This window comes from Mus musculus, chromosome 10 (assembly GCF_000001635.26).
Source record: "Mus musculus strain C57BL/6J chromosome 10, GRCm38.p6 C57BL/6J".
Taxonomy (NCBI): Eukaryota; Metazoa; Chordata; class Mammalia; order Rodentia; family Muridae; genus Mus; species Mus musculus.
The window spans coordinates 117,585,674-117,612,223 of NC_000076.6; the positions used below are offsets into that span (position 1 = coordinate 117,585,674).

The 26,550-nt window shown below is 46.0% G+C and overlaps 1 long non-coding RNA gene and 2 pseudogenes across 4 annotated transcripts; 1 reads left to right on the forward strand and 2 right to left on the reverse strand.

The window, feature by feature from the left end:
• On the reverse strand, positions 2,444-3,199 carry Gm9004 (predicted gene 9004; annotated as a pseudogene).
• Kifc5c-ps (kinesin family member C5C, pseudogene) lies at positions 8,392-10,209 on the forward strand (annotated as a pseudogene).
• On the reverse strand, positions 18,354-22,586 carry Gm32319. Of its 4 annotated transcripts, XR_001779696.1 has the most exons (5): positions 22,395-22,586; positions 21,454-21,684; positions 21,232-21,347; positions 19,723-19,829; positions 18,354-18,721 (listed from the first exon to the last, which is right to left on the reverse strand). It is a non-coding gene; the product is annotated as a predicted gene, 32319 (long non-coding RNA). The 4 variants fall into 4 exon arrangements; XR_380828.1 differs by having other exon boundaries at positions 21,232-21,684; XR_001779698.1 differs by having other exon boundaries at positions 18,354-18,724; positions 21,232-21,684.
• Positions 22,587-26,550: the final 3,964 nt, after the last annotated feature.

Sequence of the window (26,550 nt, forward strand, 5' to 3'; positions counted from 1 at the left end):
CAGCAACCAGGCAGACATAGAATTGGAGGAGCTGAGAGTTCTACATCTTCATTCAAAGGAAGCCAGGAGCAGATTGTGTTCCAGGCACCTAGGAGGAGAGTCTCAAAGGCCACCCCTATAGTAACACACTTTCTCCAACAAGGCCATACCTCCTAATAGTGCCACTCCCTGGGCCAAGCATATTCAAACCACTACAGTTGTCTTGGCCTTGGTATCTTATCACAGCAATAAGAAAGTATTTATAGGCATAATGTTATTGTGCCATATGTAAAGCTTATCCTTTTATTATTTAAATGTTAATTTCTGTGCCCCCTATTTGTGGTTGCAATCACTATTCTGAGAATCTCGTGTCTCAATTTTGTATAAACATTGCTCTCCCTTTATCCCTGGTTGGTCAATAAAGCTAGCTGATCAGCCAGTGACTGAGCAGGGGGAGAGAATAGGGCTGGACTTCCTCCCAACCAGGCAAGGAGACAGGAGACAGACATAGGGATTCAGCCAAGGGGAGAGAGTCCAGGAGATACCATGAGAAAATGCCTGAAGCAGAAAGAGGCAGATCAATACTAAAATGCAAGTATCATGAGGATGTTGACCAGGAGGTAGACAGATTAGCCTAGAGGAGTTATTGTGCAATTAAACTTGATAAATAAATATAATAGTCCAGTCTCAATTATCTGGGAGCTAGCTTGGTTAAGAGAAAAACTGTAACATACTTATCATAAAACCACTAGTGAGTATTGACGGTAGTAACCCTAATATTTTCTAGAATCACCCCATTTGAGAATAAGATGTCATATATGTGCACAAATGCAGGGAAAAAAGGAAGAGTTTCATGCCAATATATTAATAATAGCTACAGTCCACTTAGCAGCAGGTGCTGAGTTTATGGGTGAGTGAAATCATTTTTACTCATCTATAATGAATATGTATTAGTAATTAAAATACAAATTTCAAACATTTTAGAGTGTTCATAACATGTCGATTCCATTTATTCTTATTTTCAGCCTAATTTTCAGGGGGAAAAATGCAGATCTGGCCTTTAATACATAGTTAATATTTATCATGGTCCTCTATCAAAGATATGCATTCATCAAAGAGTAATTAAATCAAACATTCCCAATTCTGTTTAACATTAAGTCTGCAACAGTAGACAATCCACAAACCAAAATAATCTTTTTTTTTTTTTTTTTTTTGCTATAAGACTGGAAATGCTTTTTCCAATTCCTGCCTCACAACTTCTCTAAGAATAATACAGCTGTTTAGCTATTTAATGGGGGAAATGCCGTCTTTAAACTGATGCTTTGTGCGGTCGTCGGAGTCCAGAGTTCGTTGCTCGGGTTGCTAGGACACAACACTGCGCTTCTTGTAGTACAACCTCCTGGGTCCGACTGGTCCAGGCTTAGGTCTGGCCCTGACCCAGCTGGGAGAATTCAAGATTTTATTTATGCTGTGGCAGCAGAATAAGGCAGTTACTCATGACGACTTTTTTACACAGGACAAGTACACCCAGGCGATCCCAAAGAGCAAAAGCCACAAGCAAACAGCTGAAAGTGCTGTGTTCCTGCCGGGAGAGGAGGCTGGGGAGACTGCAGACTTCAGCTAGAGCCTTTAGTTGCTGCCCTGAATTTCACCTGCATGTGTTCCAGCCTGTCAGCCACTGCCAAGGAGTCGGACTTAACATCGTAGGGATTAGGGTGAAAAACTGATTCTTGAATAAGTTTCATGGATTGTATCTCTTGTTCTTATGACAAGAAATGTTATAATTTAAGTACACTCAGAATTCGGCTGGAAAACAAGTTTTACACGTCTATGAGTTGAAAGACATAGTGAGATTATTTCAAATGGAATCCAAGCATTTGTGAGCACAGTGCGTCATGTGGGGAGGATAATGAGTCGGCGTTGTTCTGTACAGACAGCACGAGCCTTCCGTGTTGCCTCAGTTACCACGGTAACATTAGAAGTGCTAAGCCTCATCTTAATGGCAGCATAGTACTCCATGCTGTGATTCATGTAACTATTATACAAACTTTATTTCCAAGTTTTTGCTACTTTTAATAGTATTATGCCAGGCGTGGTGGCACACGCCTTTAATCCCAGCACTTGGGAGGCAGAGGCAGACAAATTTCTGAGTTCAAGGCCAGCCTGGTTTACAAAGTGAGTTCCAGGACAGCCAAGGCTATACAGAGAAACCCTGTCTTGAAAAAAACCAAAAAGAAAATTTCTCATTTCGGATGATGCCTTAATACAACTTCCAGAGTCAAATTACACTCATAAACATTTTAAAATTATTTTCTAAAGGGTTGTAATTTTCGTCTACTATCAACATATAAATGCCTACTTCCTTCTGAGTTTATTCATTTTAGGACTCATTTGAGCTCTCACTCTCTCCCCCTCCCACTCCCCACACTTCATTCACTTTTTATTTTTTATATAAAATCTCTTATGTGGTTGCCATACCCAGAGCCTGGGTCCTCTGAACAGAGACCCTGGTGTGGGTTTTCACAAGATGCCCAGTGAACACTTGGTGAACACGGTCTCTTTCCAGAGGTCGGTGTGTGTGTGTGTGTGTGTGTGTGTGTGTGTGTGTGTGTGTGTGTGTGTGTATGAAATGGCTGTAGGTCTTGGAGGTACCATCAAAGGGTGCCTCAGCAAAGCTACCCAGGGTGGCAGTGTAGTCCCTGGCTTCGGTCACAAATACCAGCTATCAGCAACAGCATCTTGGGCACAGGAGCAGAGATAATGTCAGCATTTCTGGACCAGGGAAGAGACACACCAGCAGAGTCACCTTGCATGGAACAGCTTGGGGCTTGACCATCTTGTTCTCCTGGTTGCTTTTCTGCACATCGAGAATGGAAAGTTTGGCGAACACAATTGCCCCTCAGATGGCAGTGGCTACCTCCCTGGCGCACTTAACACCAAGAGCAACATGACCTTTACACTCCCCAATAGCCACAAAGCCTTGAACCTGGTCCACCGTCTGGTTCGAGTCTGCTTCTGCACTGGCACGATCTTTACAACTTCATCTTTCAGGGATGCGCCCAGGGAAAAGTCGGTGATTTCAGATTCCTTAATGGGCAGGGAGAACAGGTAACTCTGCTCCAGGGGCTTGATCCTCACGTCCTCAACCAGGTGGCCCAGGGATCCACTCCTTGTCTTTGGTTATCGCTCCATTGCCACAGCCTCTACCACAACTGTGGCCCCAAGACCCACTGGACTGGTGTCTTCACCATTTGATGTTTTCCAGAAGGAGGGGGAGAGAGGAAGGAAGAGGAGAAGAAGGAGGATGAAGAAAGAAGGAGGAAGAAAAGGGAGGGGGAATTGGAGGAGAAAAAGAAAGGAGGAGGGGGAGGGGAGGAGGAGTTAAAGGAGGTAGAAGGAAGGAGAGGGAGGAGGGAGAATCGAGGAAGGGGAGGAGGAAGGAAAGGAGGAGAGAGAAGGAGGAGGGAGAGGAAGAGGAGGAGGAAGGAGAACTCATTTGTTCTTTAAAACTGAATAGTCACAAAGCTTTAACTAATATTTGTGACTTTGTAGCCTCAAAGATGTCTCAGTGGTTACAGATGACTGCAGCTAAGCCTGATGACCTAAATTCCATTCCCAGAACCTACCTGTAGGAGAAAACCCACTCCCTCCGATTCTCTGTGTAGCCCTGGCTGTCCTGGACCTCGCTCTGCAGTCCAGGCTGGTCTCGAACTCGGAATCTGCCTGCTACTGGGATTAAAGGCACCACTTTCTCTTTTTAAGACAATGTTTTACTATGTATGCATCAGCCCTGGCTGGCCTCAAACTCACAGAGACCTACTTGCTTCTCGATCTCTGGTGCTGGGCTTAAAGGTATATACTACCATGTCGGTCCCATTTTTTTTGTTGTTGTTGTTGTTTTTTTCACATCCTGATTTTAAACTGCAGTTGAGACCAAAGGCATTTCAGCGACTTTGAACAAGAAGGAACTTTAGGTCGGGACAGAAGTGCTTTTAACCTTATTGCATTAGTCATTCTCTGATCTAAGCACAGGGAGTTAGATAATACTTGTTCACCTTCATTAAGTCTACCTTACTTCTGACATCATGCCTGTCATCATGAAATTAGATTTCCCTCTCCTTAGCAAGAAGGGTGGGGCTGCTTCTATAATATCAAGAGCCTGTTTCTGTGGTTGGAAGGGCTCTGCAACCTGAAGACTTGGCACAGCTGGGTGACAAGATGGCATCTATGCAGTAGAACATTGTAGAGAATCAGGTTTGTTCCCTTGAGATTGCAAGCTGGATTTGTCATGCAAGCTTAAAGTTTGCTCGCCAACTTGCGATCATTAACCAGTGAGAGCCCTCTGTGGCTGTATTTATGAGGCCAACAGTACAAAGGACTGGGTTTTCTGACGTGAGGAAAGTATCAGAAGTGTCTCCTCCCTGCACGGCATACGTAAATAACAACAAGGGAGGCTAGGGCTGAGTTGAGTCTCTACAGAAGCTGTCTGGGCAGGTGCAGGGCAGACTAGTGTTACAGGTCAGGGGATGCATATGCAAAGGCCACGACGACAGATTGGCAGGTTAGTTTCCGGAAGAGAGAACAGTTCCGATGAGAGGCTTCCGGGTGCAGAGGTTGCATGGAGGTAGGTGGTGTTTGTTATCATGCACCCCATCTGACCTTAATCCATCAATGCAATACTCTCCCGAGATGGCATTTCATAACCACCACCCAGTTTTTATCCAAAGCATCTGTAATTCCTCAGCACACTGTATACTTTGTATTTTATGTTGTGACCTCTGTTGAACTGTAAGCTCACAGAGGAAAACAATTCTATTTTCCCTATGGGTGCTCCCTAAGTCAAAGATAGGCATTGCTGTTGTTAGGGTTGTTGTTGCTGTGATAAAACACCATGACCAAGACAACTCAGGGAGGAAAGGGATTATCTGGCTTCCATGTCTACATCACTGTTCATCATTGCCTTAGTTCAGTGATCTTCAACCTGTGGGTCTCGACCCTTTGGGGGATCAAATGACTCTTTCACTGGGGTTGCATATTATATCCTGCATATCAAACATTTACATCAAGATTCACAACAGTAGCAATATTACAGTTATGAACTAGCAACAAAAATCATTTTACGGTTGGGGGTCACCACAACACGAGGAACTGTGTGAAGGAATCACAGCATTGGGAAGGTTGAGACCCACTAGTCATAGTCACTGCTCTATTGCTGTGAAGAAACACCATGACCGAGGAAATTCTTATGAATGAAGCATTTAACCAGGGGCTTGCTTGAAGTTCTAGAGACGTAGTTCACTATCATGGCAGGAAGCATGGCAGGAGGGGTGCTAGAAATGTAACGACTACATCCTGACCTGCAGGCAGACAGAAAGACCGTGCCTGGCATGGGTCTTTGAAATCTTAGAGTCCACACACGTCCTCCAACAACACCACGCCTCCTGATCCTTCTATTCCTATCTGGGAGTTCCACTCCCTAGTAACTATATGAGCCCGTGGGGGCCGTCCTTATTCAAACCACCACAGGCATAGAAACGTCTTGTTTTGATTTGTTTGTTTTTGTTCAAGATCTTGCTCTCTGTATAGCCCAGGCTGGCCTGGAACTCCCTCTGTAGACCAGGCTGACCTCAAACTCAGAGATCTGCCTGCTGGTTTTATAGAATTTAAGGTGTGTACCACCATGCCCAACCTGGCACAGAAACTTTAATCTTCCCTCTCAAAGCAGAGTGGGCTCTGCTGACTCTCCTCTTCTCAGTCTACAACTCCATCTTAGTATTTTAGACTCTTTCCCCTTCGGCTGATCAAAGGGAAGAGTCTTCTAACCTTTTGCCTGGAGGGTGGGGGTCAGACTGGGAACTGGAGTTGCTGCATCCCCTGGGGACAACGTGCCATCCCTCCAGCTGCCCAGCTCTTTGACCCTGCTTTATATTATGAGCAAAGAAATATCTAGTCTTCAGGGGTCTGTAGCCTCAGACACTCCAGGAGTGGAGCAAAAGTTAGAGTTCAGAATTCAAGAACTCAGAAACCTCACCCCAATCCCCAGAAGGCTGAAGGGAAAACAAAAACAAAAACAAAAACTACCTTTTCCCCACACCACCCCATTAATGTATCTGACCCAACAGGAAATGAGTTCCACATGTGTTTCTTTCTTAAATTATTAATATACGCCCTGCCACATTAGCTCAGCCTATGAAACCATGGAAGCCCATTGCATGGCTTTACCATCCATTAAGGAATGCCTTCGTAAATATTTGTCTTCTTTTTGATGTAGTTTGTAGGGCATGCCAAATAAGGAGCCTGCAGCGAGACAGTAAATGCTCTGCTGAGCACTTTACAGAAGTCTGCGCCCGTTTCCGTAGTAGGGGGAGGAGGACTTTTGCTTAAGTGCCTGACAACTCACATTTGCAAGTCATTCCACGGCACTTTGATAATGGCAGTAATTATATGTCCGATGGCACTTGGAAAACTTTATATTATCTGCGTTTAGGGAAATATTTGTGAATTTCTGAGGGGCACGCTATCACTACCATCAACTTAGGTTTCCAGTTCTCTTGGGAACACGAAGGACTTCCATCTATTTAACTTTCAAAGAGATGTCTCTGTACAGGCTCAGACTTTTCTGAGTCCTGGTCTAAATGTCTCCTTTTTTTTTTTTTTAAGATTTTTTATTATTGGGGTGTGTATATGTGTGTGTCTATGGGTCTGTGTGTGGGTAGGTACACATGTGTGGGTGTGCCCAAGGAGACAAGAGCTTTCCAGTCCCCTTGGAGCTGGATTACAGGTAACTCAGGTTCTGGGAATTGAAGTTGGGTCCTCTGGAAAAGCAATGAGCACTCTTAACTGCTGAGCCATCTTCCAGCCCCACACACACCTCGTTTACAAGACTGTTTTCTGGGCTAAGCAGACAGGTCTAAACACTTCTTTTAAAGAGGTCCAAATTGATCTAAAAGTCTACCAGGTTTTCAGTCAGAGTGTTTCCCTACTTAAAGTCCAGGATGTCACCTAGGTAAGCACACTTGCCTTGAAAGAATTTGTAGTTTCTGCTATGGAAAAAAAAAATTACAACACACTCAGCAAAACAGCCCAGCTCGAACTTTCCATAGCCCATGGATCTGTTAGGGGCTTCTCTGCATTGCTTTGCAATCACGAGCACAAACTCACATCCAAATTAACTCCATTCAACTCTGCTTCCAGTTCCTGACACTTCCTTTCAACCCAGTACCTCTCTCTGCTAGGTCCTCACCAATAAGCCATCAATACGTGGTAAGTCTGTTCACTCGCTTTATATCTATAAAGCGTTCCACTTCAGTCTCTACTGAGTCTCTCCCATTGTCATTTTACCACAAATGAGTCCTGCCTTCTCTTCTTAATCGGGACAGGAAATGTTCTATATAGTGCAGGCTTATATTTCCCTTACTCAGAGGCTTCATGTAATGATGAAGTCACACACATTTCTAACCAAAGTGGATGAGATGAAGAAAAAAATGAAGCAAAGGACGGAGAAGCCAGGAGTTGCATAGCACGAGATGTTCCTGAATCTTGTTGCTACTATCACCTAGACATAAGGACACCTTCTGAACTTCATCAAGCTCCATGAATTCCAAGAAGAATGAACAAGAATTAACATGAATTGACAAGAAGTCTGGGGGTGGAGAAGCAGAGACAGCTTAGCAGTTAAGAGCGTGTAGCTCTCTTGCAGAGGACCTATACTCAATTCCCAGCACCCATGTCCAGTAAGTCACAAAGGCCTGTAAGTCTAGATCCAGAGGGTCTGAAGCCCTCTTTTGTACTCTGCATGTATCTGCGCATGCATGGGGCACACACACACACACACACACACACACACACACGGTAGCACAGAAACAAAAATAAATCTAATAAAAAAATGAAAGAAAAAATTTTTTTCAAAATCAAATATCTTCTTGCCAAAGCTCCTGGTTCCACACTAGCATGCTGAAAATGAGCTACTAATCAAGATCACTGCTCAGCTGCCTTTAGAGGCAGAGCCCCTAGAACTCGTAAGTATCGTGATACCTTTCTCATTGAATTATCATTTTTCTGTTGATGATTTATTTTGCTTTCAAGGCATAATAATATTGTGTTGTTAACAACAGACAAATTGTACCCAGAAGGACTCCTTTTGGAGACACCATTATTCTTTTTCTTGGGGGCGTAGGGCAGGAGGGCGTCTTGATGGACCACTTTGAAAGTATTTACAAAGAGGAGGAGGAGGAGGAAGAGGATGACTAGGAACTGTAGTGTTCATCAGTAGTTAAGTACATTAACAAAATCTGGTAAAGGTAGAAAGAATGTAACACCCAAAATTTGCCACTTTGGCTTAACAATTATTTTGTACTAAAAAGCCAGGCGGGGCTACATAGTAAGATCTTGTGTCGAAAAGAAAGAACAGAAATTCAAAAGTGGCAAGTATGGCGGATTAGTGTGGCAGATTAGCCTGGCTCCTGGACGGCCTGGCTCCGGCGTTTTGCAGTGCGAGCCCTTGAGAGGATGTGAGTCTCGGGACACCGGCACCCTGCCTGCTGCCTTTGCATCCCGTCCTGTGCGGACCACCATGGACGTGCAGGCGCAGAGGCCACCTTTGTTGGAAGTGAAGAGGAATGTAGAGCTGAAGACAAGCCTGGTCAAGTTCTCCTCCCGAGTGCCCCGTCAGCAAGCAGGCTCAAGAGAGGTCCTGACCAGATGGAGGATGCCTTGGAGCCCGTAAAGAAACGGACACGAGGCATGGGTGCAGTGACCAAAGTTGACATATCCCGTCCCAGAGGACCACTCTTCAGCACAGTGTCACAGACCCAGGGCCACACTGCAGCTCAGAAAGGCCCTAAGAAGGCAGGACCTCGTGGGTGCTCTACTGTTGGTACAGTGCTGAGGAACCAGAAGCCAGCTCCCACTGTTCCTGCCCAGAAGCCTGGCACATCCACTGCTCCTGTAGTGGTAAGGAAGAGACCTGGCAAACGCCCTTGCCTGGGACCTGAAGGGCCAGTTGTTTGACCTCAGTGAAGAGTTGAAACGCTATCGGGAGAAGACTCAAACGCTGGAACGGGAGAACCGGGGGCTTCGGAAACATCTCAGAGAGGTCCAGGAGCAGGCCACGACCCTGGGGACAGAGCAGAGCACCCTGGAAGGGGAGCTGGCCAATGTACGCACCCGAGCTGAGCAGGACCAGCAGAGACTGGAGATGCTGAGTGCCTGTGTCTTGGAGCTGGAGGAATATCTGGGTACCACGGAAAGGTTGGTTCAGGAGCTTCAGAGAGAGCGGCTGCAATTGAAGGAGGAGTGGAGCACATTGAGCATCCAACTGGAGGAGCAGGAGAGGAGGTTTCAGGTCGCAGAAGCAGCTCTGTCAAGCAGCCAAGAAGAGGTGGTGTGTCTTTGGCAGAAGACTGAAGCCCAGGTGACCTTACTGGCTAAGCAAGGAGACCAGCTCTATGGGTTAGAGATGGAACGGGACGACTCCACAACCAGCTGCAGGAACTGAAGGGCAATATCTGGGTGTTCTGCCACGTGCGCCCTGTCCTCGCAGGGGAATCCACTCCATCTCCTGGCTTCCTCGTGTTTCTTCCTGGCCCTGCTGGACCCTCTGATCCCCCGACTCGCCTTAGCCTCTCACTGTCGGCGCTCCACCCTGACTGGGGCCCCGGCACCCACTACCCGCCATGATTTCTCCTTTGATCGGGTGTTCCCTCCAGGAAGCAAGCAGGAGGAAGTGTTTGAGGGGATCGCCATGCTTGTCCAGTCAGCACTGGATGGCTACCCTGTGTGCATTTTTGCCTATGGACAGACAGGCAGTGGCAAGACCTTCACTATGGAAGGTGAACCTAGGGGAGACCCCCAATTGGAAGGGCTGATCCCTCAGGCCATGCGGCATCTGTTCTCTGTGGTCCAAAAGATGAGTGGCCAGGGCTGGACATACAGTTTTGTGGCGAGTTATATAGAGATCTACAATGAGACCGTTTGAGACCTGCTAGCTACTGGGACCCACAAGGGACAAGGGAGCGAGTGTGAGATTTGTCGGGCAAGCCCAGGGAGTGAGGCGCTAACTGTCACCAATGCATGATATGTGAGAAAGAGGTGGAGGCTCTGCTCCATTTGGCTCATCAGAAGCGGGCTGTGTCCCGCACTGCCCAGAATAAGAGATCATCACGCAGTCATAGTGTGTTCCACCTGCAGATTTTTGAAAAGCATGCAGTTCAGGGCCTGCAGTGTGGCGCTTGGTGGTGGCTGGTGACTGACAGCTGTGTCACATTCTTTCTGCTTCTTTGCCTCTCTTGAAATAGACTTGCCTTTCAGTCTTGACTTCCTCTCCTTCTAGTTCTGCCCTGGTGCTTCCGTTTTACTTGTTTATCTGGCCATAAGGAGATGGAGAGAGCAGAGCCATAGGGGAGGAGAATGGGCCGGGGATGGGCAAAATCACAAATGGGACTTGGAAGAGGAAAGGAGTCTGGCAGGGAGGCTACAAAGAGTAGATTAGTGGGGAGCAGGGTCGGTAGGGAAGAGGGAGAGCCACAGAAACATACTTCCTCAAAATAGCCTACTAGTGTCTCACATTCGCTAATTTGAAACAATGAAAACATTTTAAAATGTTTAGTTACTAATTAGTCTACTTTTCCACTGGAGAGTGAAGAAGCTGAATCTGTAGCAGACCCTGGAACTGTGCCAGTTATGTGGCCCCCAGGTGTCTGTGGGGACCCCAGGCATCGACAGAACGAGCAGCACTGAAATGCTTGTATGGCTTAGTACAGATCTATAAATATTTGGGGCTGATACTTCGAAGTGATTCTGAAGTCCCTGCCTGAAAGACTCTGAGTTTAAGTTAGACAACATCATCAGGGGAAACCCTTACATGAAGACGCTGTCTTTACATGTCTATCTGCTAAGACAATTTCTTCACGTTTGCTTACACTTGGACCCTGTCTTCACATCCTCTCTTCTCTCAATTCTGTGAAAAGCTTGGTTTCCTCCTTCGATTGTTCGGACAATCAGCCTGAGTAACTAGAAGTGGGTTGTTCTTTTTGCCTGCTCGTCACACAGCAACAGGCAGATTCACAATGGTTTGTCATCCCTGAAGAAGCCATATTTTAAGATTTTGAAATAAGGACATAGGCCAGGCCAGCTTCTGGCCTATAACCAGTACAGTTAAATGAGTCCCAGGCTTACACACTACCATGCTTGGTTCAATATTCCACCGGTGCCACCCTGCAATGATTAATTTTTATACAAGGAACCCACCTTTTGCCACTCCCTACTGATAACAACACCATTATGCAGACTAGCTAACGTGAAGAAAAGATGTTCATTTTAACCTCACAGTTTCAGACAGTGATAGTTGAGAGGACCACAATTGGCCTTCTTATGTGTGTGTGTGTGGTACCTCAAGGTGGTACCAGCCCTGACCAGGCTAAGTCTGCTATGAAAAAAAAGTCACATAACTAGATTGATCCACCCAAGGGAACAGAGCACCAACCTCTTCCAATATCTCAACATGGAGAGCAAATATCAACGAGTTTAGAAGACAAATTATAAGCACAGTGTTGCAGGGTCTCCCGTCTTCATTTCCTGCTTGGCCCTGTAAAGCATCCATCTGGTGTGGTGCCTGGGTCACTGGTTTCACGGTGCAAGGCTCTCTGTTCTGCAAGGAGAGGAGTCATACAGATAAAGAGGGACCATTTACGTTTTGGCATAGCATCACAAAAACCAAACGAACACCATCACCCACCATTTAAAGAGGAGCGACACACACACACACACACACACACACACACTTTCCAAAATAAATCTCCAAAGATGGTATAAGCGTCTCATAAATATTTACAGGGATTCATAGCTGAACATCAGTCCCTCCCTTTCTCTGGATCCTTTATTTAGGGCCATCCAACATCGACATCTGACAGAAGAAAATCTGTGAAGCTAATACAGAGAGAACCAAGAGTGCCAAAAATAAATGTCTCCATCCTGAGCCGAAGAATGCGTTGCTTGTGTGCTCATGGGTTATAGGAAATGTGGGTCTTATTTACCCAGTTTTGCAAAGCCAACACCTATCAGAAACACGCATTCTTATTTTTGGGGATGTAGACTGGGTCTCAGAGCAGTACAATGCCCGTTCATGGAAACGAACAAAGAACACATTTGTGTCTTTATCTGAGATGGCTTGCCAGAACCCATTCCAAAGGAGCAGAGTAACCTTTGCTCTTACAGTTGTATATTTTACTGAATTTCATAAACCCAGAGCTGAGCAGCTTTTTGCATGTAGGGAAATAACCTGATATCTGGAAAGCGAGGATACAGCAGAGCTGAAACGTTGGTGCCTCGTCCATTACCCATCGTTGATCTCACTGAAGCCACAATGGAGTCCATCTTCTTGGGTTCTCAGAGCCCAGGTTTGAGCTTCACTTCCCCACCCAGGCACTGGCGAAAACACTAGCACAGGATGCGACTCATCAACTCTTTCTTCATCCCAAGGTATCTCACACAATAGTGATATTTCAACACAGCGGCCAGTGGGTGAATATGATGCACACGTTGGGTGTCACTCTCTAGTGCTCTTCTGTCTTTAGGTATCTATTATCTTAGACATCTATCTAGTACTCTATTATATTGTTTCATTTCAGACAAGGTCCCTTACTGGACCTAGAACTCACTGAGGAGTTTCAGTGGCTGGCCAAGAAGCTCCAGGGTCCTCCCATCTCTGGCCCATCCACACCAGGTTTATAGATGTGTGCTACACGACCTGGCTTATTTATGTGCATGCCAGGGAACCAAACTGAGGTCCCCGTGCATGTGTGGCAAGCACTATCCTAAGCATTGCATGGCAGTTCCCTACTCCCCCTCGGTGTGGAAGGAGCAGCTCAGGGACCCCAGGAAGCAAACAAAAGGCCATACATCTGGGAGAAGAAAGAGTGGGAAGATTCTTGAGGGCCCTTCCCTGGCAATATGGAAGGGAGTAACCTGAGGCAGTACAACATAGAAGAAAACTCTCACTCCTGGGAACGTTTAAACCAAGAGCAAGCCAGTTCTACGGAGACCAGGGCCTCAGGTCGTCCACACGGGCACAGAGTTCTTCAGAACCAAGGAGCACCCCCACCCAATGGGGATTTCAGTTCATTCCAGAACCAGGGCACCAGGTTTTACTGTATCCCAGGAAATGGCCGCCCAATGGGGTAACCTGTGGGTGATTAGAAACTGGAAGACTCAAGTAAGGAATGTTTGAAAAGCTGTACACTAAATCCCTGCTAGACCCCAAAAGCTTTATGGATCATTCAGATGACAACGCATCCATACGGACCCACAGTGCTGGATAGTTTAAAGTCAACTTGACACAAGCTAAAGCAATTGAGAAAATGCCTCCATTTAAGAGCTGACTGTAGGCAAGTCTGTAGGGCATTTGTTTAATTAGTGATTGATGGGGAAGAACCCCGCCCATTGTGGGTGGGGCCATCCCTGGATTGGTGGTTTCTATTAGAAGCCGTGGGGAACAAGCCAGTAAGCAGCACCCTTCCATGGCCTCTGCATCAGCTGCCACACCCCGGTTCCTGCCCAGAGAGAGTTCCTTTTTTGACTACCTTCAGTAATGAACTATGACGTGGAAGCAAGTCTCCTCAACTTGCTTTTGGTCATGGTGTCTCATCGTAGCCATAGAAACTCTGAGACAGCCACCAATGACACACAGACAGGAATGGTGGGTGATAGCCTGGTAGAGTTAAAGAGAGTCGTGCAAGCCACCACCTGAGAAGCATCTAACCTTGATTTGACATACAGTTACCTAGTCACTTTGTAATTGCTAATCTTAGACCTTAGAAACAAACATCATATACATTATCTTTAATTCTTATTCACTATATTACCGTATACCATCTTCTATATACCTTAAATAACTTATTCGGCTCTTTATCACTTAAAAAAGCCTTTAGTTTTTTTTTGGTTTTTTTTTTTCACTGTGTAAACATATATTTCTCTTAATCTGTCTTAGCTAAGGTTTTACTGCTGTGAACAGACACCATGACCAACCAAGGCAACTCTTTTTTTTTTGTTTGTTTGTTTGGTTGGTTTGGTTTGGTTTTTTGTTTTTTTTTTTTGTTGTTGTTTTTTTTTTGTTTTGTTTTTTTTTTTTTTTTTTTTTCGAGACAGGGTTTCTCTGTATAGCCCTGGCTGTCCTGGAATTCACTTTGTAGACCAGGCTGGCCTCGAACTTAGAAATCCGCCTGCCTCTGCCTCCCAAGTGCTGGGATTAAAGGCTTGTGCCACCACCGCTCAGCCCAAGGCAACTCTTATAAGGACAGCATTTAATTGGTGCTGGCTTACAGGTTCAGAGATTCAGGCTTTATCATCCAGGCAGGAGCATGGTAGCAGCTAAGCAGGCATGGTTCAGGAGGAGCTGAGAGTTCTACATCTTCATCTGAAGGCTGCTAGCAGAATACTGGCTTCCAGGCAGCTAGGAGAAGGGTCTTAAAGACCACACCCACAGTGACACACCTACTCCAACAACACCACACCTCCTAATAGTGCCACTCCCTGGGCCAAGCATATAGAAACCATCACACTGCGTAAACATATTTTTGTCTTAATCTTTATATACAAATCCTTATTTATTAAAATTTTTATCTATCATTTTTCATGTTTTAATATTATGAGACATAATAATCACGTAGATAGATCTTCCACTGTTTTAAAAAATAAAATTGATTGGGATGGCCTGCATAGCTTTTTAATTGTAAAAAAATATTAATATTTAACTATTATTTTGTGATTTTAGGCCAGTACAGCTGGACAGAGGAGGGTGGCAATTACTTTAGAAGATAGGGCAGAAGCCCTGTATTTGGGTCCTTAAAAACACATTTTAGGGGGCTGGTGAGATGGCTCAGTGGGTAAGAGCACCCGACTGCTCTTCGAAAGTCAGGAGTTCAAATCCCAGCAACCACATGGTGGCTCACAACCATCCGTAACGAGATCTGACTCCCTCTTCTGGAGTGTCTGAGGACAGCTACAGTGTACTTACATATAACAAATAAATAAATAAATAAATCTTTAAGAAAAAAAAAACACATTTTAGTATTTGTTTGTGTTTAAAGAGGTCAAACATATCTTGAAAATCCTTTAAGTTTGTGTGTGTGTGCGTGTGCGTGTGCGTGTGTGTGTGTGTGTGTGTGTGTGTGTAGAAAGGCATATACATAAGTAACTTTTATCTAAAGGGGAAAGCCTGCCTTTAGGCAGTAAAACTCAACAGAACCCACCTGAACAGCTCCCTTGTGGCAGCAGCTGTAATTGCCCTTTAGTTCTTGATGTTGTTATTGTTGAAATCTGTCAACCTTAAAGTGTTAGCCTTTTCTGTTAGTATGCTAGTGTTGTATATCATACAAACTTTATTAAAATTAAGACAAAACAAACCATTAAAATCATAACATAAACATCATTGTAGCTCCAGGAAGTTGAGAGAAGAGATAAACTAGAGGAACGCTTTAAGTCTCACTAAGGAATGTCAGCACCTTGATTTTAGTTTTTACCTTTTGTATTTATATCTCAGGCTGTGTTGTCCTCCTTCTTGTCACACAGAGGGTCCTTTTGACCCAGGACAGGGATTAAGGACATGCTGGGTCTCCTATGGGAAGGCCAGATCCCATAGTCCAGGGTTGGCCGTTTGGGATAAAACATCGTAAGACAATTTGTCAATAACAGCTGCTCTGTCTTAACTCAGATGGGGCTCACTGCCCTGTCAGTATACAAGAGATTATTTAGGAATTAGGTTTGGAAGTTTGAGCTTGTAAAACCTGATGTGTAGACAGGAAGGATGGGAGGGAAAAGAGAAAAGGGACCTGAAGGTGAGGAACGCTTCAGATGCCTTGTCACTGTCTCAGTCTGGAGTTAATTGCTTCAAGGAAACGGAAATGGAAAAGCTGAGACCAAAAGGCAAGCCAGGAGGACAGCGTCTATTCAGCTTACACTTCCAGATCATAGTCCATCACTGGAAGAAGTCAGGACAGAAACTCAAAGCAGGGCAGGAACCTGGAGGCAGGAGCTGATGCAGGGGCCATGGAAAGGTGTTACTTACTGGCTTGCTTCCCCTGGCTTGCTCAGCTTGCTTTCTTAGAGAGCCCAGGACCACCAGCCCTGGGAAAGTATCACCTACAGTGAACTGTGCCCTCCCCTGTTGATCACTAATAGAAAAAATGCCTTACAGCTAGCTGGATTTCCTGGAGGCATTTCCTCAACTGAGGCTCCTTCGTCTCTGGTGACTCTAGCTTGTGTCAAATTGACACACAAAACTAGGCAGCAGAGTCATCAGGCAGTTTTCTGGACCTGGGGCTTCTCCTGCCACACTCCCTGTTGTATGCATGTGTGTGTGCATGCACACGCATGCATGTGCACGCACACACACACACAGAGTCAGCTAAATGGGTAGAAGCTATTTTTATTAATTTTTATAAGAGAGAGAACTTTTCTCTTGTCCTCTGAGGCCTCAAGAATTGAAAGTAGGGGCTGGAGAGATGGCTCAGCAGTTAAGAGCACTGATTGCTCTTCTGAAGGTCCTGAGTTCAAATCCCAGCAACCACATGGTGGCTCACAACCGTCCGTAATGAGATCTGACGCCCTCTTCTGGAGTGTCTGAGGACAGCTACAGTGTACTTACATATAATCAATGAATAAATAAAAAAAATAAAAAATAAAAAGAATTGAAAGTAGTGTAAGACCTGAGCCATTTCTGGTCCTCTGAGCCTCTATCTCTACCTTTGGTTTTTTATTTTTGTCTTTGATCCCTGCATCTGTTTTGGAGTGAACTGACCATGTTTTCAGGGCTGTTTAGTCACAAGTGAATGAATGCTCTGCTGTGGATCTAAACAACCTCTAAGCCAACCTCACAGTGAAACCCAGCAACAACAGGAAACCACTTGGCCCTTGGAGGTGATATTCTGTTTTGAAATGTTTACCAACACTTTTCCATGTTTTTAAATCTACGGGGCCTCTTTCAGAGCCAGATTTTAGGGAAGATTTTCTTAATGAAGGTAAACAATTTTTTTACATGCACTTTAGCAAAACACTGCAAGAACTAGAATTTAGAAGCAGGCATCGTATCTAAGGAGATAAAAGTACTCTTTAGAATCCAGCTGTCCCATGTTCTGCCTCTTCCTTCAGGTGGTCCTCCTGGCTTGTCTGTTTACAGCCATACTGACTCTTTCTTCTGTATGCAGGTGCCAGTTTGACCCAGACCGGTAACAGGGTCCTGAGGAGGAAGGTTCAAGAGACCAGGGAGAAAGAAGATAGAGCACATGGGCTCCAGAAGTCTTGTCCAACCTATGTCTAATGCCAAGCAAGTTTATTTAGAAGTATGATGTCTTATATTCTATTTTGAAGGAGAAATGGGACATGGTCAGAAAAAAACTGTCATGGGATGAAGTCAATGAGAAGCCAATCAAACAATGTTACACAAGGGGGCCACAGGACATCCCAAGAACTTTATGGACCAAGCACACAGTGGCCTCGGGAATGATAACTGTAGGCCCTCGTAGTGAGAAGAGTTGAGTTATCAGAAGCCATAGCTTCCCCGAGACCCAGGCCATCACTGGCTCTGCTAAACATGTTCCCTGATTTGGAGAAAGAGCTATATTCCTTCTCCATACATCAGGGCCTCAGAGAAAGCCTTGGATCAACCCAGGCCTCATAGGAAGGGGGTCTTAGACCACAACTAGGGTTTGGGGTTGAGTAACTGAACACAAGACAACACCACTTCTCATGACAGGGTTGGCAAAACTGAGTAGAACAGTTTTTGAGAGGAAAAACTTAAGAATTAAGTTTTTTTTTTTTTGAAAAAAGTTTAAGGTGCCCAGGAGATATCCAGGCCACATCTGAGCACATCTGAGTATGTGAGTCTGGGGTACAGAGAAGTCAGAAACAGAATATGTATGCATCTGCTGGTATCCAGCCATCATCTACAGAGACAGAGGAAAAGGAGATTAAAGACACTATTTCCCAGCCCAGAAGTCAAGAAGGGAGCCCGGGGTGACGGTACTACTGAACAGGGTGAACATCCAGACTGTGTGTGTGACACAGAAGACAAGAAAGGGGCTGCGTAAAGATGGGAGAGAGAAACCAAGCCCAGGACAAATGAAAGCAACGCCAGAGGCAGACAGATGTCACCATCACTGGAGCGGTTTGATGGCAACAGAGGGGAGTATTATCCTCAAGGTGGGACGGCGCCCTCGGCACTGTGCCAGACCTGGAGTGTGTGATGTTCTTAGAAATTTGTCTTTTTTTTTCTCTCTGTCTCTCTTCAAAACAGAATGGCACTTAGAACAGTCATAAGACAACAGAAAGATGCTGTAAAAAAAAAAAAAAAAAACTTCATTGCCACCCACGCATCTCATAAACTGTGAAGAGCTCCCGAATGGCTGGCACTAATAATTTTTATGGGGCTGCTCTCCAAGACATCCTGAAAGAATAACTAATAAAAAGCAATTGTAAAAAGCTGAACAGAAATAGAAAAACTGGCTGGGAATAGCTCACCCCTGGTGAATATCTATGTTGTAATGCTAAGGAGACAACCATAAACACAGGACAATGACGTCTGTGGTTACCAAAACCCTACTATAACAAACTCCCGGAACTTGCCAAACGCTTGTCCAGCATCGTATCCCAGTTTTATGTCACTTGTCCGCAGTCTGCTACTGAACTTGCATTGTGTTCCATTTCATCGCAGAGATATTTTTACCGAGAAGACAGGAGGAGGCTGTACTTGCTGCTGAAGGAGACAGAGATGAGTCACAAGCAATCCGTGTCTTCAGAAGCTAGCAAAAGAGAAGTCTCTCTGCCACCAGGCTGGATGCCACCATAATAAGGCCAGAGACTCCATCTGTCTGTAATCAACACATGGAGGTAGAGGCAGTCCGTGTTAGAGAACATGTGATCAGATTCAAAGTGAAGGTAATGTGTGTATTGGGTACACAGCTAAATAGATGATGAGTTAGTAAAAAGACATGTTAGAATGTGTTGGAATAAATAGGAAAAGAGAATCAAGGGGTCAAAAAAGAATATTGTCAAAAATGTAAATAAAGATTATTGAAAAAGTGTGGTCTTGACAGCTGGGCAAACTTTTTCTTTCTTTCTTTTTTAAGATTTACTTATTTATTATGTAAATGCACCGTAGCTGTCTTCAGACACCCCAGAAGAGGGCATCAGATCTCATTACAGATGTTTGTGAGCCACCATGTGGTTGCTGGGATTTGAACTCAGGACCTAAGGGAGAGCTGTCAGTGCTCTTACCCAATGAGCCATCTCTCCAGCCACCTGGATAGACTTTTGATAAGTAGAAAGAGATGGAAAAACACATTGGGCTCGGAGCCAAGAGGGAAGTAGCTCCGTAAGGTGTTTACCCAACAGAAGGGTCCTTGGGCTCTTGACACAAACCTCTCTGCACAAGGGCGTCCTTTATACCCGTGAGTCGGAACCGTCTCCAGCTCATCCCCCACCTCGGAGCCAAGTATTGTACAGGATCAGTGTGTATGTATGTATGCCTAGTTTAGCTTGCAGGGGAAAAAGAGAGTGGGGGTAGGGGGTAGCAGGAGGGAGGGGGGTAGTGGGGTTGGGGAAGTGGAATAGTGGGGAGATAGTGGGGGGTAAGTAGTGGGGGAGTAGTGTGGAGACAGTGGGGGGTGAAGAATGGGAAGGGGTGCCTCTCTGTTTCCTTCTTCCTCTGACTGATATTGTCTTCTCAAGAAAGAACACTTTGAGCCGGGTCACCTGGAAATTTTGCACACGAACACACCAAAGGAGACTTCCAGGCCATCTCAGCAAGACTCCTGCTGTAGACCAGGCTCCGGCACTAACAGGCTCCACGCTCTTCTGACCTGCTGTGAACACAGGAAGCGTTCATGGCGTACCACAGATGGTTTCCCTCCCTTCCTTCTTTGGCCTGTTGGCCGCTTAGTTTTGCCTTGCTAGGGATCCTACACAGACTCTCGATGGTACACACATCTGTAACCCCCCCCCCACACACACACACACACACACTCCTATAGTGAGTTGGGAGGCAGAGACAGCAGAAATTCTGGACTCTTGTAGGCCAGCCAGCCTGGAGGATGCAGCAGAGATAAGACCCTGTCTCAAACCATGTGGCAGGTGAGGGCTGAAACCTCTGACCTCCATACAACCCAAATACACGCCCCAAAAATTTTTTAAAAATTAAAATTTATGTTTATGTGCATGGTGGGCTAACGTGCTACCACCAAGCTACACCCCTGGATGTCCTGTGTGCTTTCATGGGAAACCCTAGGCGGGCATCAAGGGCACCTGAATGCTAACTGACGGGATGGCATCTTTTTGGAATCTTTTCCTGTGAGATACAGACAAGGCCAAGACTGGAGGGAGGCAGGAAAAGAGCCCGATCTGGAGGAAGAGCCCGTGTTTCCTGCCTTCAGCTGGTACTCTGCCTCAGAAATGTCCCCACCATCTGTGTGGGAAGACCAGGGAAGGATAGGCCACCCTGGTCACATGGTACTCAGGGAGCTCCTGCGTCATGGTTCAGTGGTCCACAAAAGTCATCTCAAAATCCTTAATAATCTCATTTTGCCTCCCACACTCTGAAAAAATAAGAGGGCAAGAACAGGCCTGCAAGCCAGGCGTGGGTGAGGCAGAGGCAGGCAGATTTCTGAGTTCGAGGCCAGCCTGATCTACAGAGTGAGTTCCAGGACAGCCAGGGCTACACAGAGAAACCCTGTCTCAAAAAAAACAAACAAACAAACAAACAAGAACAGGCCTGCAGGGAAAGGAAGCACAGGTCTCACCTAGGACCTGGTCCATCTTATCCTCCCAAGTATGCCCAATGTTAGGACAAAGGGACACAGCACTGTCACAGTCTGAACTTGGTCCAGAGGGAGGAGCAGGAAGCTTTGAAAACAGATTTTTATCCTTTAGAAAAACATCACAAGGCCAGGAGTTTGACTCAAGGATGGAAGGCTAACCTAGCATTCTTAAGGCCCTAGGCTCAAACAAACAAACAAGAACTCTAACAAAAACAATAGGCTCCGAGGCCAGATGTGGTGTGGTTTATACCTATAATCCCAGCACGCCTCAGGCAGAAAGAAGCAGGCGAAACCTGCGTTTGAGGCCAGAGTAGGCCACTGAATCATTCCCAAGCTGTTTAGAACCTCGTAGTGAAGCATTGTCTCACGAAGCAAACCAAACCAAACAAAACGCACGTGTGCGCTGTTTCCCAATCTGTCAGGCACACTTTTAAAACAAGATACCCACCCTCCAAGTAGCCTCCCAGGAACACTGAAGACCAAAGTCGGGTTATCAACGGGATAAAGGGCCTTCTGGCCCTCTCGATCCCCTCCAGCACCGCAGTCCTGGGAGACAGACATGCTCTGTAGGGCAGAGAGGAAGGAAGCACGGGTTCCACAGAGATCCACCATAGGCCTGCAGCCTACTCTCGCCTCACCAGGCTCCTCCAGGGCCTCCACTGGCTCACACCTAACACAGGTCTGTTCTGTTTCCTGCCTTGCCTCTAGCAGCAAAACACTTCCTTTCCACTCCAGCCTGGAAGTCTTGGGAGTCTCGTTGGCTTCTGATTCGGCCTCTTTGCCCGGCTGGCCTCCTTGTCCGGACTCTGGCCTTCTGCAGTCTTCCTTCGGACTTGCCACTTTAGATACAAGATCCACCAATGTCAGGAACGTGGTCAGCGCTTGGCCTTTGTGATGTGACCTAGAACAAGGATGAGAACCATCAGGTTCTGACCCCCTGGGTTTGCACGCACGCGGTCCTTTCTTGTAGAGATCCGCAAGCACCCTGCCTGGCCCCTTGTCTCAGTGTGGCTGTCATTGCTTCTGGGACTCTGTATTATTAGTAGTTACTATTGGGCCGCTGTGACCAAAAATGTCCAACCTAATAACCCAGTTTGGGGAAGGTTTACTATCTTGCCTCGCTGTTGCAGAGGGTATGCGCGGGTCATAGCAGAAAGTCTCGGCAGAATGGCTCAATCTGTGGCAGCAGGAGCAGGAAGGGGTCGTACAAGAACCAGGAAGCAGATAGCGGCAGAAGTTGGAAACAAAGTATCACGCTCTCCCAGCTTCCCACTCCTTAAAGGATCCTTGGGTTTTTGAAATTGCTCCTAATACCTGGAGTGCAGATGCTTAAAACATGGGAGATAAAACATTTCAGATTTAAACTAAGAAAATCCCACTTCTGCGTGTTACTCTGGCCCCACACAGCACCAAGATAAAGTCACTCCTTCTACCTTAGTAAGGCCAGAGGTCGTTGAGGACATTCCCGCTAACTTCCTTTTATCCTAAAGCCTGTGTAGGATCAGAAAGGGAATTATCTTGCCATGTTCTCCACTGAATTCCCCAAACCTGGCAGCCAAGAAAGAGAAGCCATTCTACTCTTGGAGACTGGCCCTTGTTCCGTGATTTTACCTTTGTCGTATTGCAATATTCCTAGAAGAGGCTCATTCTAGTGGGCAGATACTTTGCCTCAGGTCACATAGTGGGAAAGATACATCCGGGTTATTATCGGCTTTAAATTCTGTATGTTTAACTCCATCGGGACTTTAACCCGAGAGGCAAAACCACCAGGGAGGAGTCAAAGTCTTTTGTTTTAAGGACTGGATCTTGTGCCGTAGTAAGAACTCCTCCGACGTTCTACGCATGTCTGTTGTGCTGTAGTAGGAACTCCTCCGACGTTCTACGCATGTCTGTTGTGCTGTAGTAGGAACTCCTCCGACGTTCTACGCATGTCTGTTGTGCTGTAGTAAGAACTCCTCCGACGTTCTACGCATGTCGGTTGCTTCACTGTCTGCTACAGTGAGCCTGGCAGGTACTTGGCAAGGAAAAGCCAGGTGTGAAATGAACTCCAAAAAGAACCAGAGCCACCGAGATGAGCCGGAGCTCTCCACAATGGGCTGGAGACCAGGTCGGCATCTCCTCCTCTCCAACCTCCTACTGATGTAGCTTCCAGGAGCTACAGATCGCATCGTCAGGAGCAAACACACCTTGGCCCAGTGTCCTGGCTGCTGAAAGGAGGTCTGGGAGGGTCTGCAGGGACTGCCACCCCATCCCCCACAGGCCACACAAGACATGTCAGTGGTTCAGCTGCCACAGCCCCAATGCCCTCCCCTGACACTGCACTCCTATCTCTCAAACCATGAGCACAGTGTCTCTCGTGAAGCAAGCAACACACGACTCTGCAGAGAAGAGAAGTCTGCAAGCCCTAGTTCCTGTTAGCTAAATAGAAAGTAACCCTCCTTCATCCCTTACTTTTCTAGGCTGTTTTGTGGTGTGTGTGTGTATGTGTGTGTGTGTGTGTGTGTGTGTGTGTGTGTTGTTGTTGTTGTTGTTGTTGTTGTTGTTGTTGTTGAGACATGGTTTCACTATGTGGCCCTAGATAGTCAGGAACCAGCTAACTACCTGCCTCTGCCTCCTAAGTGCTGGGATTAAAGGCGTGTGCTCCATACCCAGCCTCCCTTTCCTAGTTTCCTTACGATTACAAGCTAAGACAAAATTTCTGCCTGACGGTGGTGGTGCACACCATTAATCCCAGCACTCAGGAAGCAGAGGGAGGTGGATGTCTGTGAGTTCAAGACCAGTCTACAGAGAAACTTCCAGAACAGCCAGGGATACACAGAGAAAACCTGTCTCAGAACAAAACAAACAAACAAACAAAAAAAACCCAAGATTTCTTCTTCCTGACACACATGTTTATACCATTGATAGAATGGCATATGATACATTAATTTCAATAACTAAGCCCAGGGCCAGTGCTTTCCACAATTCTAAATGGAACAGGTTTGGACCTAGGTCAGACTTTCTTATGTTTGGTTTTTCTGGGACCCTCACCCCCACCCCTAGGAAATTGTAATTGCTCAGCTTGAACCAAAGAAGTCCCCAGCATCCCCCACAACTAGGATTTCATCAAACAGCACTGAACTGGGGATCTAGAATATTGACAACACGGCAGTCACCTTCTGGAACGCATGCCTCAGAGCTTTTTCTGAGGTACCAGCTCCAATTTTGGTCCATTAGGTTTGAAAGTTGCTCTCCTTCTGTTCCAGAACTTAGCAAGTCCAGAGCCAATGAGTCCACTCCACCTATGGCAGCATCGGGTGGACATTGGGGACAGGGCCTTGGCTTTATCCATGTCACCAACGGTCACAGCAATGGGGTGAGCACAGATTCGAGGTCCCTATCTGAGCCAGGGAGGCTCATTCTGGAACTTCGAAAGTGTGCTGCCTCTGGGGCTTGAGCCTAGGAAGGTCAGCCTGTCTGTGAATGGAGCTGACATGAGCTGAGCTGAGTCTCCCCACCCACGCGGGGCCTGCTCCTGAAGCCAGCTTCCCCTTACCCCGTGTCATCTTACCTGAGCAATCAATGCATGTGAAAAATTCAACATTCAACAATTCAACACATTTCTCCAAGCACGGGCTGCACAGCCCAGTGATAACACCTCCTAATGGCTGAATGTATTGTTGAGTGCTTTGCTTGACAAATGCACTTAGCCGCATGGCATCCATATGATTTCGATGTTGCCAATCAGAGCCCCCCATGCCCCTTTGAAAGGACAAGCTGACACTGGACTAAAAGCGAGACATTACAAGTTCAGAAGTTCGGATATGTGCCAAATGGTGAATACATAATTACAGCTCTGCACACTCATGGTCACGTCCAGCTCCTGTGTTTAGAATTCTTATCTCTTTGACTCTACGGCCTGATCTCACAACTGGAGTGCCTTCCATTATGTACAAAAGAATGTGTTGACCCAATGATGGAGGATAAGGTGATTAATAGTCTGTCTCCTGCCTTCAGTGGTTTACCAATTGCTAGAGGGATATGTGTGCCCACACCTTAGTCTGTTTTGTCATCACTGAGACCAATACTGGGCCAAGACAACTTAAAGGAGAAAGAATTTCTTCTGCTCACAATTTCACCCTACTATGGTTGGGAGTGGATTGTGGAACAGCCCATATCATGGTGGACATGAGACAGAGCTAAAGAATACAAGAAAGGGCTAAGCCTCTGTGAGTTCCTTAAGGACCTACATCCTCCAACTCAGCCCTACCCAGTTTTCATCATCACTCAACCAAACCATCTTATTTGTGATGGTTAGTGTGGTCAACTTGACAGGATCGAGAGTCACCTGAGAGATGGGCTTCTGGGTGTGTCTATGGGAAATTATTTCTATGTTTTAGGGGGAACTCACCAGAGATGACCACTCAGACACGGTTTGTAGCCAACTGAGTCTTTATTCCAGCTAGCTGGGACTCTACTTAGGTATTTGGGACCCAAGTGTAGCAATTGAGTATTTAGAGTAAGAAGTTTTTAAAGGCAAAAGCCTCATCCTGTTAGCTCTCTTGGCAGCTGCAAGGGGAGACCTTACATAAACAAGCAGTTTCACAGAAGCTAAGATAAGCAGTTAGCTGGAGGGAGTGCTGCATAAGCAGACAGCTTAACCTGTGTTATCTTAAATTACCTGGGACCCTTTGACCTCTGGTTTCTAGAATAGAGTTGGGTAATTTTTTCATGGGGCTTACAATCTAAGAGATCAAATTGTAGTTAGGCCCAATGACCTCAGCAAGAATCCAAGATGGAAGAACCTCTGCACTATGTTGACCTGTCACAATGGTAATTGCTGTGGGAAGACTCCATCTTATTTGTGAAGGAGACTGTTTCTTGCTTGTGGGATCCTGGACTGTATAAAAGAGAGAACGTGAGCTAAGCAATAGCAAGCATTCAGGGTTCTCCACTCCCCCCCCCACACACTCTTTATTTGTTTTCTTCCGGCCCCACTCTCTCTCTGGCCATATTTTATTTCATATATGTGGGTACACTGTCAGACATACATAGCAAGAGACGGCATCAGATAGCCATTACAGATGGTCGTGAGCCACCATGTGACTGCTGGGAATTGAACTCAGGACCTCTGGAAGAGCAGTCAGTGCTCTTAACCACTGAGCCATCTCTCCAGCCCAGTTCTCGCTTCTTAACTGTGGATACAATGTAGCTCTTGCTCTGTATCTTCCTTGCCTGTGATAGACTGTAACCTGAAACTGTGGGCCAAAAGAAACATTTTGTCCTGTAACTTTGTCTGGTGTTTTATCACAGCAACAGGAAAAACAAAACAAAACACTAAGACAATATAATAAGTCCATCCTATGACTAGATTAAGTCAGACCCCCCCCCATACACACACACACACACACACAACCAACCTAGTTACTTCCAAACAGCACACCAACTGGCAATTTAAGCCTCCCCAGTACATGAGTTTCCAGGGGGCATTTTCTATTCAAATTATAACACCTGTGGAGCGCCAGGTAAGAGGTCTTTCACCCCCACCTCTGATCTGCCTCTGCTGCAAAGCAGTGGCTCTAAGGTAAAATCACACACATTCAGCTGTAAGTGATCCCCAAGCCAACTGGCAAAGGCCATCTTGCTTCTGCAGCAACACGAGGCTTCCCGTCCTTGTGAAGAGCCAACTTACAATAGCTTTATTCAGATTGGGGATGTGGCCTTAGTTTGCTTTCTGTTGCTGCCAGAAACACCATGGCCAAAAGCAACCTGGGGAAGAAAGGACTTA